Genomic DNA, 12,811 nt, shown 5'->3' on the forward strand with positions numbered 1-12,811 from the left:
AGCGGTTCCTTTCTGCTGCTCCTCGCTCTTTTCTTTCTCTGTTCCTTCCTCCAGCATTGTTCCCAGTCTGCAGTTCCCTGGGGGTGTCACCAGCTCCACTATGGAGCACTTCCTACTGCTCTGGCCTTGGGCATGCATTTATTTTATTTTATTTTTTTAAATATTTTCTTCCCTTTCTTAAGTACACTTCCCCTGAGGCACCATGTGGTGGGTTGACCGTGGCTGGATGGCCGGTGCCCACCGATGTGCTCTGTCACTGCCCCCCTCAGCAGAACGGAGAGGGAGAAAATAAGATGGGAAACCCCCTTGTGGGTCAATAGAAAGGCAGTTTAACGGAGCCCTAGCAGAAGTCACGCACAGGCGGAGGCGAAGGAAAACACCGACTGTTATTCTGTGCTGCCCCTCGGCAGGCGATGTCCGGCCACTTCCCGGGAAGCAGGGCTTCAGCGCGCATAGTGGCCGCTCTGGAAGACAAACAGAATAAATCACGCGTGCCTGCCCTTCATCCTCCTTTCCCTGAGCTTTTATATCTGAGCAGACGTCCTGTGGTGTGGAACATCCCTTTGGTCGCTTTGGGTCAGCTGTCCCAGCTCTGTCCCTGCCCAAGACGCCGGCCCCAGCCCCCAGGTGAGAGCAGGGGGCACGCTGGAGGGACGGCCCCGGTGCCGCGCCAGCGCGGCTCAGCAGTGGCCAAACCACCGGCGTGTCATGCCCACCTTTCAGCCACCAGCACAAGCACCGCACTGTGAGGGCGGCTGTGGGGCTCAGCCAGACCCAACACAATCATCCAGAAATTCAGCCACCTGGTGTACATGTCAGCTTTGTGTCAACATGGAAAATCTGCCTTTTTCTAGCTCGGGTGCCTGAGTGTGTAGCCTTTCTTGCACTGCTAAACACAAATTCCATCTTCGCTTGATTAGCTCTAACAATGCCCTGTAATTTCTGGGTTTGTTAACTCCTTGAACTTGCCCCCAAACAAGGTGGATCTCCCAGGTCCTAATGAACATACATCAACACGTCAGAGTTTGCAGTAAAAGCAGTGTTTAGCATATCGGTATATAATTTCGGGGGATGTATTATAGCCAGTTGGCTTAAGAAATACTGTTAACAAAAGGTTTCTAGTGAAATACTTGATATATCTCAAAGACAAACCAACCAACCTTTAAAACACATTTCTTGAACAACAGTAAGCATTTTATCTTTTCTAGATCATTTAGTATCTCTAGTCACTTTTTTAAAAATGGAGGGATAAGGAAAACTTGCAAATTTTTCACATTATAATGGATACAAAAAATATGTTGACATTTTAATAATACTGCAATGTCTTCAATACTTCCTTTTATAGTCACTGTGTCGAGACATTTGAGGAATGTAAAACTTTTCTGCATTGTATATTTAAATGAAAATGCAGGTAGAGTAGGACACTTCAGTTATGGAACCTATAACTGGTTTTGTTCCTTAAGAAGAGAGGCTGGGTTTAGTGGATAGTTGGACTGTAGAGTGTCATTGAATGCAGTATCTATATAAGGGCTGATTGTGCAACTTTTCTTAGAAGAGCATTGGCAAAAAATTACTACGTTACTCATTTAAATTGTGGTATAAGTCTGGATGACACCTTCCTATCACATGCATCTTAACTGAATTCTGCCGCTGCCCCGCCCCCCACCACAGCCCCTCAGAATTAGTAAACCATAGGTGGCAACAGGACATCGTGGTTACATATTCTAAAATTAAAATATTCAGAAAGTCTCTACTGAAAAATTCTGCTACAGTCAAATTACAGAGCTGAACTTTTTAAAATGCTTTTGGACTTCAAATTATTTTGGCGTCCATCTGTGCCCCCCCTCCCTTTTTTTTAAAAAAATATGCTTACTGTAGGGAAATACTACAGGAAGGTACTCTGAGCTCTTTTGAGTGTGCTCAGCTTCAGAATTTCATTGATTGTTCTACAGAAGTCACGTTCTGCAACCCCTGAACTCATTCCTTTGCCTGGGGAATTGCTTGCTCTAATGTAATGACTGCTTAAGTCAGAAGAGAACACTGGCTCGTTAGGTCTTATTCTGAACATAAATGTAAAAGATGTATATTGGAGTAAAGTATATTTAACTCTTAATCTTTGACTTACATAATGTCATCAGAGAATGGCAAGGTCTTTTTGAAGACCTTTGCAGTAGCAGGAAACTGGTTAGTGAAGGTATCAAATGATCTCAGAATGGATTCCACCCATTGTACTCTAGGGAAAGTCTGTAAAACTTCACTAAATAGCCTGTTAGTTAAACTGAAGGGAGATTCTTCCCTCTCTAACATCAGATGTGCTTGACCCTGGTCAAGTGAGATGTTGAGGCATCCAAAAGGCGAGTCCCTCTTGTCGAGGTTCTAGCTGTGGCAAACCTCTGAAATGCTGAGGGGGAAAGGACTATTTTTGTAGCATCATTTTAGGTGTCTAACCTTGAGAAAAAACTTATTATTGTGGAAGGCAAACAAATTCACATGCATACAATGTATGTTTAAAATGAAGACATCTTTGGTAATGGTGCAGCAAAGGAATTCTCTGAGTTTGAAGAGTCCCTTTAACAGCTTGTGTGAGGTTTTTCTTGGATGGAAGAGTGGTGTCTGATATAAACTCTACTTAGGAAATTCTTGCTTTTTAAGCAATTGTTTTTTGCACTATGGTGTATATCATGGCACCAAAAAAATATCATTTCTGTAGCAGGTTTGAGATGCCTGCATGGGCTGACATTGCACTAGTGCTGCAATACTAGGAGCCTTGAAGGCCTTGCCTGGAGGAAGGGAGTTCACTGTGAAGAAACAAGAGTCTCCTGGAGATGAAGCTACTTCTCAGGTGAGTTATCTGTTCTTCCAGCAAAGATTCTGCTCTTACAAAAAAAAAAAACAACACTTTTTTTTTTTTTTTCCCCCAAAAGCACTATAGGATGCTTTTTCTTTAGCGTGTCCTGTCTTTTCCCCCCCCTTTTCCCTTCTCATCACTTGAATAAAATGAGAGCAGACTTTTGCAAGGGCTTCAGGTAAGGATTAAGAAGAACTAATACTAATATATACAAGTTTCAACTCTGCTCTGGACATCAGTCTTGAAGAATGTACCCAAGTTTATCAAGGTGTTGCTTAAAGCATGTTTGGTTTAACCCCAGCCGGCAACTAAGTACCACACAGCTGCTCACCTCGCTCCCCCTGACACTCACCTACCACCCTGAGGGATGGGGAGGAGAATAGGGAACAAGGTAAAACTCAAGGGTTGAGATAAGAGCAACTTAATAGTTGAAATAAAAACAATAATAATAAAAATTCTAATGAAAAGGAGTGAGAACAGGAGAGGAATAAAATCCAAAGAGAAGGAGGGAAAAACACCCAAGTGATGCACAATACAACTGCTCACCACCCACGGACCGATGCCCAGCCAGTCCTCCAGCAGCAATCGGCTGGCCCCAGCCAACCCACCCCAGTTTGCATACTGAGCATGACGTTCTGTGGTATGGGACATCCCTCTGGCCAGTTCAGGTCACCTGTCCTGGCTGTGTTCCCTCCCAGATTCCCGTGCCCCTCCAGCCCTCCCTCTGGCAGGGCCTGAGAAGTTGAAAAGCCCTTGACCTAGTATAAACATGACCCTGCAACAGCCAAACCCATCCGTGTGCTGTCAGCATTGCAGTCACACCAAATCCACAACACAGCGCTGCACCAGCTACTAAGAAGAAAATGAACTCTTTCCCAGCTGAAACCAGGGCATTCCTGTAATGACTGATATTCTAACGGTTTTCTGTTCTGATGCGATGTGTGTAGATGTCAGCCAGAGCCTGCAGCCTGAGATTGGTCCTCGGGGCAGGTGTTACGTGCCAGAGCTGTTCTAGACGGTTAAGAGTTAGGCAATTGAGTGAAGGGAATGTGAAGATCCTGGTGTGGGCTTCTGAGGACCGAACAGTGGAGTTCTCCCCAGGCTCTGGTGCCTGCCTTGGCTGGGTCTTCTCCAGCTCAGTTCAGAGCACATGAAGGTGCCTGAATCTGCATGTCTCAACTTTGATGAAGTAGGAGGAGAGCTTGTTTGTTCGTGTTTTCACAAGAACACCTTGAGTTTGTCAAAAGACTAAGTTCTGTGCAAGTACGTTGTCTTTGAGTGGCTCTTCTTGGAGGATACTTTTGACTGGAAATAACCAGTCAAAACCAGGCCCCTCTATAGGATTAGTAATCTCACGGAGTGGGACAACAGTGTTCTTGTTCAACTGTGGCTAAGGTTTCTGAGAGGAGACATGATCCAGGAAGATGATGTGGTCTGAGTGGAGTGAGGGTTCAGAACAGATAATCGCGCTCTCCTCCTTGATTTCAGTTTAAATGAGTTCTTTATTGATCTATAGAGTTGCTTTAAAATACATAGTTTTAATGTTAGGGGTCAATTCTTTCAAATCTTGCATGAACTTTTCAGATAACAAAGGGAATAAAACTGTTAAAAGCCTAGGTATGGTTTGTTTTCCTTTGTTTTTTTCTTATTTCATTTGCATAAAGGGTATCACATGCATGAAAAACAGATAAGCAAGCAAGCAAACAAACAAAAAGCAATTTTATGTAAGAGCAGGCTTAAACAGGCCCACTGCATTTGCTCTCCGTAATGTACAGCTGGGGGAAAGCTGAGAGTCACCTTTCCTTCCTGTCCTAATAAATAAATCATAATTTTCATGAAATATTCTCAAATAAGAAAGTAAGCAGGGAAAATTGACCCAAAAGCTTTTTTTTTTTTTCTTATTCTCAATACTTTAAGATTTTTTGCTTCCCCCCCCCCCCCCCCCCCCCCCCACCTTAGAAATTTATTCCGGGAAGATATAGAGAATGCAACAGCTGAGGCTGGATTCTCAACTAATTTCTCATGGTGGTAAACCATTTATAGATCTCAGTCTCTTCAGATTGAAGTGCCATCGAAGTAGGAGATTAGTCGTCTTCATCCAGTCATTTCACTGTCCTGTAATTCTACAGGAATATGTCACATGCATTTGTCATCCAGCGACCCCTGACGACAAGGAAATAGCTGCCTGTCTCGCGGGCTGTGCAGCGCGAGGTGGGAGGATGCCAGGTGCCCTTTGCTTTAAGCGCAGCAGCTGTATCTGCTGCATGAGTTTGGCTATTATCCCTGTGAAGAGGGGAAGAGGTCATGAGAGCTGCATGGGGAATACAAGCTGCTTGCTCCTGCTCAGCTCTGTCCAGTCATCATGATTCATCAGCTGTGCCTGCCTTGCAGGGAGGCTGAGCTTCTAGGGCTGTTTTTTGTCTAATGTTAAAGCCTTGTTCTGAAGGGGGAACCTTACCACTTCTGCTCAATGTCACAGATGGCAGCAGAGCACTTCATTGTGGGGATTGTGCTCGTGCCATCTGGTGTCACGATGCCTGGAACAACAGGTGATACATTAGCAAAAAAAAAAATATAAAGAACGTATTAAGTCTAAATGGTCTTCTGATTTTCCTTATGCACATGGACAGCTATTTTTTGTTTATCCTGCCTTTTCTATGCTGCATTTATTGCAATAGAAGGGAACAATACGCAGAATCTTAGTCTTTTTTTCCCCACTGTGTGTATTTTAAGAGGTTTACAAGACACACTGCCCACATCCGTGCATGCTGTGAAGATGGAGCTGAGCTGTAAGGCTATGAACACAGCAGGGTTTTCAGGATCACGTATCTGTATTGCACAAATACAGCATTACAGCTGAAGAAGAATGTGTGTGCATGCACGTGCAACTCTTCATTTGATTTGTTTGAGGTTGTAGAATTGAATTATATTGCACCACTTCAGCAAATGTTACCGTGTTATCGTTTCTCTCTATCTGTATGTACTGAGCGGTAGCAAACCTTTTCATCTCTGTGCTTTGTAAATGTTAACAATTAAGCCTCACTGTACTTGTGAGGTGCAATAACTGAACTCTTACCCGGCTTCCAGGTACCGGCTATCAACACACAAGTAATAAGTTGGTTAGTCTAAGGGTAAGCAGTAAATTTATGGTCGTAACCTGAAGGAAAGCTGTCGCAGCACTCTCCAAACTATCAAGCTGCAACAAGGTCCTTTACCATCTCATGCCAACACACTCTTCATGCCAGTCCCTCTGCCGCCTTCACCTCATCCCATCCAGGGCCCACTCTCTCTTCTCTTGCTTCTTCCTCGGCTGCTCTCTCTTCATTGACTCTCAACCACTTCACAGAACCAGCCACAGCTGCACCTTATCTACCTCGGCCAACCCACCGCCCCTGAAGCCAGCCCACAGCTGTATGTTATCAATGCTAATTAACCCAGCTCCAGAGAATCTGGAAGCCTTTTCTTCCACTTGCCCGTTCCAGCCCCGTGTAGAGCCTGTAGCTTTTCTGGAATCAGCAACATAGAAATTCCTTTTAACCAGGACTTTCTCCTTTCTTTCTCTGACCCTCTTTCTGAAGCGAGCACCTCTGCTTCCAGAACACGCTCCTCTGAGCTACCAGTTGTTTGGTAGCGTCTGTTTGTTCTGGTTCTGGAGGTGCTGCAGGCTGTTCACAAGCTGGTCAGGTGATGTTTCTCTTTTTGTTCTGTTTCATGTTCATAAGCAGTTGTTAGTCTTGTAAACTAATGTTCTTGTAAAATGCATTTGATCTGCTATTGGCAAGTCTATGATGATTGTTACCTACAAGTTTTAGTGTGATGATTTCACTCTAAATAGGGAACTAGCTGAACTGGTGGTGATGAATTCCCTGGGGGAAGGCACGCTAATGGAAGGCAGTAGCTGCGCTGAGTAGCATGTGCCACCTTCTTGGAGAAGTGATGGGCTGACTGTAACGTGTCTAAAGGTGAGCTGCAAAGAGAAGAAAATTGAACTTGCATCCTCTGTGGTTTCTTGTTGATGGCATAGAAGTAGTTTCCAGTAATCTTTTATGTATTTCTATGCATCATCTTTTTTTTTTCTTTTTTTTTTTTTGCCTTGCAAGTTCTATGTTAAATATATTGTATTACCCTAGTACTATCAAGACAAGAAAAAAAGCAAAGAGAAGGTGAAGATTTTAATCACAGCTTGTATTAACCTCAGCACAGATATTTCCTTACAGATATTTAACAGGCAAAGTCTTTTAGCTAACCTGCAAGAACAGGTAGTAAGTATCTTTTGAGTCTCTCAAATGTCCTTTAGTAAATCTGGCAAAGTTCTGACTTGAAATTCCTGTTATTTGAAGCAATAAAATCAAAATTATTCCCTGTAGTTAAGCTGGGGGGAGGTGGGGGTGAATCGTGGCAGAGAGACAGGGAAGTAGCAAAACAGTACAATAGAAATAAAAAAGCATGAGCTTGATTGTTTGCAGAGGGAAAAGAGGTATATGGTTAATTTTCAAAACACGCGATATTATTTCATGTGTGTGAGCTCTCAGAGCATCCCATCAGGGCTGGGCAGCAATATAAGCAGACAGAGGTGGAAACTGCACTTCCAGGGTGCAATGTCTTCTGGCTGGTGGCATCAATAAAAGAGATTTTGGCTGGAATTCTGAAAACTCATTGTGATTTGCAAGCTGCAATTGTTTATGCTGCCGTATATTCATTCTCATCTTAGGATTTCCAACCTTTTCTTTCAACCTAGAGGCAGTAAACCCAGGTCTTACTCAGTCCTTTGCAGCTTCAGCAGGAGCAGCAATAACCAAGGCTTAGTATTGATAAACCTTTGGTGGACAAGGAGATGTGAAGATCTATGTAATACTGTGCAGTTCAAACTTATTTTGTGAAGTACTATTGTATATGTTAGCAATGCAGCAACTGCAGAAATTGTAAGGCTTTCACCGTAAGTGGCAATGACAACATGTGTATGAGATATTTTGTTTTTTATTGAAGAGTGTACTTGGTATAAACAGAAAGTTTCCTTATGTTCTCGTATAAGTCTTCCTTGCATAGCAGTCATCAAGCTGTGCATTTGTGTACACTGTTCAGAGCCTGAAATTACCACTTTAATTTCAGTAATGTCCAAGTTCACGTGGTTCTGAAACAGAGTTCATTTTCTCCTGGATTGTGCTTTTATGCCTCTTTGTAACTTAGAGCATAAGCAGTTCCCCTGCGTTGATGATAAAAATTTAACTTATTAAGGGGATGAGAGTCAAAAAAAAACCCCAAAAAAGGAGCTACATGGAGTAAGATTTACACTAAGTATTGAAAAGGCTTTATGAAAACATAGCAGCAAAAAACTGGCCTTTCTCCTGGTGGCCGTAGTGCTGATACCCTTGGCACAGCAGCTGCAGTGCTGGGTGTTTCAAACTGTCTCTGTCAACTTGTGAATATTGCAGTAGTTTTATTCTGGAAGCTATGATGCTTTCAGTCTTAAGTGCAGGAGGTGCTTTCTGTTTCTTACAGGACTAAGGCAAAAGAATCAACAGAGAAGCATACTGGTGTATCAACGGGCAGCTCCTGACTTCAGTATAGTGGAGTCCATCCCTACCGCAGCTTTATATTTATAAAAAAAACCCTAGTGTTTTTTCTCTTTTCATCTGTCTCAAGTGATGTGCAGTAGTGGTGGCATATTGCAACAAAGATTTTAAGTCCGCTGCAAAACAGAGGTAACTACTGACCTGGTGCAAATGTGTTTACAACATGCGGATACTTTTTACAACGTGTTACAAGTTCCCATAGATACATCGTTACTAACACTTGAACAGTTTGCAGAATGCTTGGGTGTTTCTGTGCCTGTGCAGTTCTGTTCTGTGCTCCGCCCCCCCTTCCCAGTGAAATTTCAGGTGACAGATGAGAGGTATGTTGAGACATCTTCTCTGGTTAGGAATTGTGTATTGGCATACGAAGAGTCTCCTCCTACTTCAGTCAAAGGAAAAACTAGGTTAACTCAAGTAGGAGTAGGATTGAGTTATGCCTTGCATTATTATTGTACACTTGTTTTCAGCAAGGACGATGGGGTCAGGTAAAAATTGTTGGCCATGTCGCGCTCTGTTTCATTTTTGTCAGTTCTGGCATTTGGGATGAAACAGGAACAGTTACATGTTCTCATTCTAGAAACATTACTAATAGTTCATAGCAGCTGGAGGAGATGCAGTGGGTAGCGCAGGAGAGTGCAAACATGTTGCAATTGAAAGATTTATCGTGGAATAAAAGCTGATGATACTTTATTTATTGAGAACTAACTAAGCAATGTTCGTTCTGGAAGAAGGAAGATTTTATGAATAGGAATTTAATATTAATAATTAACTTATTAAAAGTTGCATTGCTAAGCTCAGGGTTGGATGTTTGTAATGCTGCTTTGGACTCCGAAGCAATATGCTGACATCCAAGAGACTCAGGACCTGGCTTTTTGACTCTTACTCTTGCCTAAATATTTCTAACATTTTTAATAACATCTTTTTTGGATTCTACTGCTGACAGCATAGTGATGAATACTTTCAGTTACTGGATGTTAAATTCGTTTTAGCCTTGTTGTGCAGTTCATGGGGAGAGAAGCTAAAAGTTAAATTTTGTGACGTTCAAGTGTGAGGCAGAGGTGGAAAATGAATCCATAGGGTCCTAGGTCCTGTTGAGATATACACATAGGGTATTTGTCTTGCAGCTTCCCAGATTCAAATCAGATACCAGTTTCCCAGTCCTATTTTTCCAAAAGTATCTGTGCCTTGAATACTTCCAGAAACTATGGCTGCTTCTTCAGGTACTCTCCTGTGGTGATGCAGGTGTGACACAGTCCAGCTGCGCCGTGGTGTAGGTGCAGTATGTCGAGCTTTAGCCTTTGACACATTCCTGACACTCTTCTATCAGTTTAACAGAATTTGGATCAGGCTGAGAGGGAGAAAAAACCTAAGTTGCATATATTTTAATGTGTTATGCAAGATAGACTGAAACATTGCCTTGCGGCAATAACGGTATTACCAAGGACTGGGTTAAGTTTGTCTGATGATATTTAGATACTAAGTATAAACTATATAGTGCCAAAAAGCTTGCTTAAATAGAAAGGGGGAAAAAAATTAGGATTATTTTCTCATTAAATTATTTTATGCTCTTGGTCCCTTGATGTGGATGTTACAGTAACTCCTAGACAATGGTGTGGAGATATAGACAGCTAAACATGAAAGAAAAGGGTGGAGAGCAGACTGAAATCAGGAGCTGATTCCCTTCTCATGTACCTTCACTCACACACTCACATCCACGATAGAAAATGCTTCCAAAGGAGCAGGGTAAATTCCAGACAAAATTGACTTAGTCCCCCGTGGCTAAAAGCATTTCAGGCAAATACGTTACCCCATAGACTCCTTCAGTTCCCTTGTTCTGTGTGAGACGGGAGTGAGACACAAGAGTGTAGTGTCCTGGCCCTGTTTCTTCTTGTACATGCACTGTCCCCACCAAGTAAAAAGTCCTGAAAGTTGTTTCCAGTTCCATTATGTAAGATCACAGCACCCCGAGCAGGGAGGCTGCGTCACTTGTCTGTCCCTCTGCTGCATTCGTTTGAGACCGTAAATTTCAGAACCAAGTATCATTAGGGTAGATTAACTGACTTCTTTATATACTTGTCAATACAAATTTATTTCTAACCAGAATGAAACCCAACGCTCTCGGAACTAATGGTGTTCGGCTGAAGTGCTCAGCCCTTCTACACTGAAGGGAAATGAGAAACAAACTCTTCCATGTACGTAGCAATTTCTCCCGGTGAGAAAGATTGATGCTGACAAAGCCTTTGTATTTCTAGCAGGCCTGAACATCTTGGGCACTTTGCAATCGTTTTTCTTTTGAATGATCAGCCCTACTGTTGTTTCTCCCCATAGACATGCTGGAGCCAGTGAGCTCCATAGGTAATATATGTTTGCCTTGATATCACCTGTTGAAATACTTTGGCATTAATGTTATTGAGGGAGTTTCTCAACCCAGAAGTGCACTTTTTATTTCAATTTTAAAACTGCATTATTGGGATTTTAATAGAGAATTTGGCTTTGCTCCTTATGTGACAGTGATATGGTGGTAATGTGATATGCACACATTACTGCAAACTCACTGCAAAACAACACCCAGCTTGTGATATTGTTCTGCTGGAATGCTGTTGTTTGGTTTGTTTGTTTGTTTATTTATTGGGTTTTTTCCTTTCTTTTCTTTCTGTAAAGATTTCTCTGGGACCAGCCGTACTCTAAAATCTCAAATTTCAATATCATTTCATATGACGGGAGATGTAGATCCATGTAATTTTGCAGCAAAATCCCATGTTTTTTCCATGATCTGCTGCTAGTATTATGATCTGTAATTATCTCTTTTCCACTTAGACTTCTGCAAGTATCATGACTAATTACTCCAGTGTCCTTGGCTGATTTTGGCAATTCTGGCTTTTCAGAAATAGCCTCCTCTCTGATGGTGGCTCCTGACTTTTGACAGCACTTTTGCTCTCAGTGTTCCGCTCTACCTTTTAAGTAACACTTACAAGCTGGTGCAGCTAGTCTCTGTGATTCTTGTCTTCATGGGCCAACCTCGCAGATTAATGAATGAGTGTTTGGATAACTCTGCTTTATTTTCCTGTTTCCTGCTAGTGCCTGCCTTAAATTTCTCAACTACCCGGCATGGCTGGCGCTTTCCATTTGATTGTGAGTTCAATGTTCTTGTTCAGTTGATGAGTTTTCATATAGCAAGGCCACTCTGCCTCAGCAGTTAGTTAGCTACCTCTCAGTCACTTTAGTGAAGTGCCTGTTTTGATTGCGATATTTTTTGTAAAAAACAAAACAAAAAAATGCACCCCCAAACTCCCACCCCACTAATCAACTAAGTGGGGAAAAAAAACAAAGCAAGCCTTTCACTGGCTGTTATCCTTTGCTACTAGTTTTTACCTACCCTTAAATATTCTGGCTAAGCTTTTGTCAAGCAGACATTTGTTTTAAGATGTTCTTTCCAAGTATTTCTTGACCATTTGTTGATAATGAAGCTAAGGTGCAATCCAGCAGCTCACTGCCTTTTGCTGGAGTGGTATTTCTGCTCTGCCTGGCTGATCTCATGCTGTATGCTGATTGCCTTTTCATCCACCACTTTATTTTTTGGGAAGTGGTAGCTGGCTTCCAGCTCCTGTCAACATTCAAGTTACAGTGTGCTGAGGCAGTGTCCTGCAGAAGCTTACTCCATTTGTTGTCTCAGGTGGCGAACGTGCTTGGAGGTCTTTGAGAAAATTTGCACTGATAATGCTAAGGGTGGATGTCTGCAGTAGCATTTTTACTTGTTCAGGGTCAGTGATAAAAAAATGTGTCACTTATGAACTTGTGACTGACTCATAACCATTTAGATTTTATTCAGTTTTACATTTACTTGTTGTATGTCTTTAATGCAAGTTAATATGTGCACGTTTGTTTTTTTAGTTGGAAGCTGTGACTTCTCTGTATGTAAAATTTCCATCTTTATACCTTTTCACATGTCTAACTTGTTTATAATAAGGATCTCGGTCTCATCTTATTGTACAGTTTTAATTTGCACTATTTAGTACGGACTTTAGTATGGAAAAAAAAGTGTTTATTCTATCTCTTTGACTTCTGATTTCCTGTTCATTTTCTGCTGTTTATTTTTTTTTTAATTGGCGCTAACAAACCTTTATTTGTGTGTGTGTTTCATTAATGTCTAATGTGAGACACCACAAATAATTTTTTTCTGAAATCCTTGGCGCAATGATTCTATGTATAAGGTTTTTCCATTAAGTTTTCTACATAACACTACTGGTTTTCTTATATTCTTTTTGCATCTTGTACATTTGCTGTTGACTGAATGCTGGTTTATTTTCCATGGTGCTTGCTTTTCCCTTCCTCCTCAGTGTATTGTCTCGGCCCCTGTTTGATTTGTGACTTTTATTTGCGTATGAGCTTG

Source organism: Falco cherrug, chromosome 6 (genome assembly GCF_023634085.1).
Source record: "Falco cherrug isolate bFalChe1 chromosome 6, bFalChe1.pri, whole genome shotgun sequence".
Classification (NCBI taxonomy): Eukaryota; Metazoa; Chordata; class Aves; order Falconiformes; family Falconidae; genus Falco; species Falco cherrug.